At 55.8% G+C, this 2,500-nt stretch overlaps 1 pseudogene; it reads right to left on the bottom strand.

Annotated features, from left to right (window-relative positions):
• Window positions 1-2,500, bottom strand: part of LOC146210213 (large subunit ribosomal RNA) — a 7,552-nt pseudogene that overhangs the window by 2,760 nt on the left and 2,292 nt on the right.

Genomic DNA, 2,500 nt, shown 5'->3' with positions numbered 1-2,500 from the left:
TCCTTCTCCCACTCGGTAACAAAGTGAGGGATAGTGACTTGGCGGCGTTCAGCTGCAACCCACGCTCAACCAAGAAACCTTCGAGGCTGCTCAACTGCTCCTGCAGCCCTTCAGGCGTAGTTGCCATTACGACGATGTCATCAGCAAATGCCATGGCATTTACCTCTACCGTCGCACCGACGAACTTAATGTTTGGGTCTAAGGTCTCCAACCATTCGTCCACCACCAAATTAAACAGCAGCGGGGACAGCGGATCGCCTTGCCGTACTCCTACGGTTGGCTTCACTAGCAGACCTTCGTCACCATAGGTGAGCACTGTACTCGACGCCATGTAGAATGACTCAATGTACCCTACAAATTCCTCAGCAATCCCTTTCCTCCTGAGCCCTCTCAGGATGGCTGCTAGGTTCACCCTGTCAAACGCCTTGGCTACGTCCACTGACGCCATACAAAGCGGCCGGATTCGGCTTTTGGCCTCCTCCAGCGCTGTGGCCAGAATTACGACGTTTTCGGCGCACCCATCGACAGGTATAAAAGCCCTCTGACGTACGTCCAGTTTCACATCTCCGAGAATCCTGCTGGCATAGATCCGATGAAGCAGACGAACTATCACCGAAGACAGAGCATGACCGTCCATCATTCACAGGGGGGGCGTCGGACCCCCCAGTGCTCCCACTGGGGGTTTGCGCGTCCTCCCTTTCCAGACTTGGTGCGACCGCCACTCGGCGGCCGCTTTCTTTTTGTTTTCTTTGAATGTCCTGGCCAAGTGCTTTAAGGTCGAGGGGATGGCAACCCCATCAACCCGATTACACCGCACGTTTGGCACACAGGACTTCGGGGAGGGCGTTCTGCTATTGCCCCTTGTGCCCGATAAGAGGGCGCCATATGTGGAGGTACATTGCCCGGGCTTAAAACAAACCTGAGCCCACTCCCTCGCAATGCACCTCCCGGCTACACCCTTTGTGGGTTCCTTGCGTAGCCGTTGCCCTGGCCCGATAAATGAAGGTGAAAAACCATGCCTTCTCTCTCCTGGCTGGTCAAAAAAACACCTCCCAAACGGTGCCAGTTGGCCCTCTGTGAAATCAGTGGTAGCCGTGAGTGACACCTCTAAGCTCAATCGGCCCACTAACCCACCACTCCTCTGGCGAGCGCTGTTGGTCTAGCATGATTTCACATAGGTGGGGCGCTCTTTACCGAGCTTCGGAACATTCACAGTGCCTCCCCCGTCACCCTGTGGGTGGCAGGGGCACCCTCGTGGGTGTGCGTGTGATTCCGCCCCTCAGCCTCGTATTCAGTGTTATCCCTGGTCGGTCAAGCGGTTTCCAGCCATTGTATCTATCACGGGTGTTCAGGGTTACCAATCGGGAGAGTGCCGACTCACTCCTCCGTGGATCTAGTCAAAGCACCCAGCGAAGCTCCAGGCACACAGCAAGAGCCCCACCAGGCATAGGCCGAACTAGCCCCGTTCACCCAAAGAACCACAGAGTAACCTAGGAGCCCTGCCGTTGAACGGCGCTCCTGGATCTAACCAAAGCGCCCACTGGTCGAGACCCATAGGCTCAGTGCTTGGTTAGCTCTGCTTGTCATCTTTCTCGGCAGCCTACGGTGTTTGCAGGCCCCGGCGGGCACCACGGGGAGGTGAAGATGACATCGACTTGGGTATAGCTATAGCACTCCCAGGTGACCATACAGGTGATGGAAACCCCGTTCCTCCAACCCATATGTGAGTGGTGCTTCGCATTTTCCCCAAGCAGTAACTTGACAACGGAGACCGATGGTCTGTATCTTATCTCCCCACTACACTACCTGTCCGTCTCCCTGTTGCTTCAACCGATTCATACCTCCGATAACGAAGTTGCCTGACGCTCTACTCCAACGGCTTGCCTGCCCCAGTCATCCCTTTTGGACTAGGCTGGCGACCCTCCGTGGTTATTCAAGCGTCCGGCCGTTACTAATGGCGGTATTTTGAAGCTCGGGACAGGAAAATGTAGGGCTTGTCCTAGCGGGTTGTGTGATCCGCACGGCGTTGCTTTTTCACCTGTCTGGCGATCATAGGACAAGAGAGTCATAGTTAGCCACAAGAGAGTCATAGTTACTCCCGCCGTTTACCCGCGCTTTTTTGAATTTCTTCACGTTGACATTCAGAGCACTGGGCAGAAATCACATTGCGTCAAGCACCGATCAACGGCCATCGCAATGCTTTGTTTTAATTAGACAGTCGGATTCCCTCGGTCCGTGCCAGTTCTGAGTTGGCTGTTTTCTGCCGGCCGAAGCAAGAACCTCGGGCACGAAGCCCCCGGAACAAGCACAGCTGTGGCTTTCCACAGGAAGGTCCCGACGCTGGTCCGGGCTCGGCCGCACCGCTTTTTACGGCGGCGAGCCTCGCCCAGTCCCGGTGCAGTGCCATTCCTGCTTCTGGACCCCAGCCCGACCGGCTCAGCCCTCAGAGCCAATCCTTTTCCCAAGGTTACGGATCCGTTTTGCCGACTTCCCTTACCTA

Source organism: Amblyomma maculatum, chromosome 1 (genome assembly GCF_055883805.1).
Source record: "Amblyomma maculatum isolate TAMU_Amacu chromosome 1, ASM5588380v1, whole genome shotgun sequence".
Lineage (NCBI taxonomy): Eukaryota > Metazoa > Arthropoda > Arachnida > Ixodida > Ixodidae > Amblyomma > Amblyomma maculatum.
The sequence above is the reverse complement of the archived record's forward strand: the minus strand, read 5'-3'. Positions and strand labels throughout refer to the sequence as shown.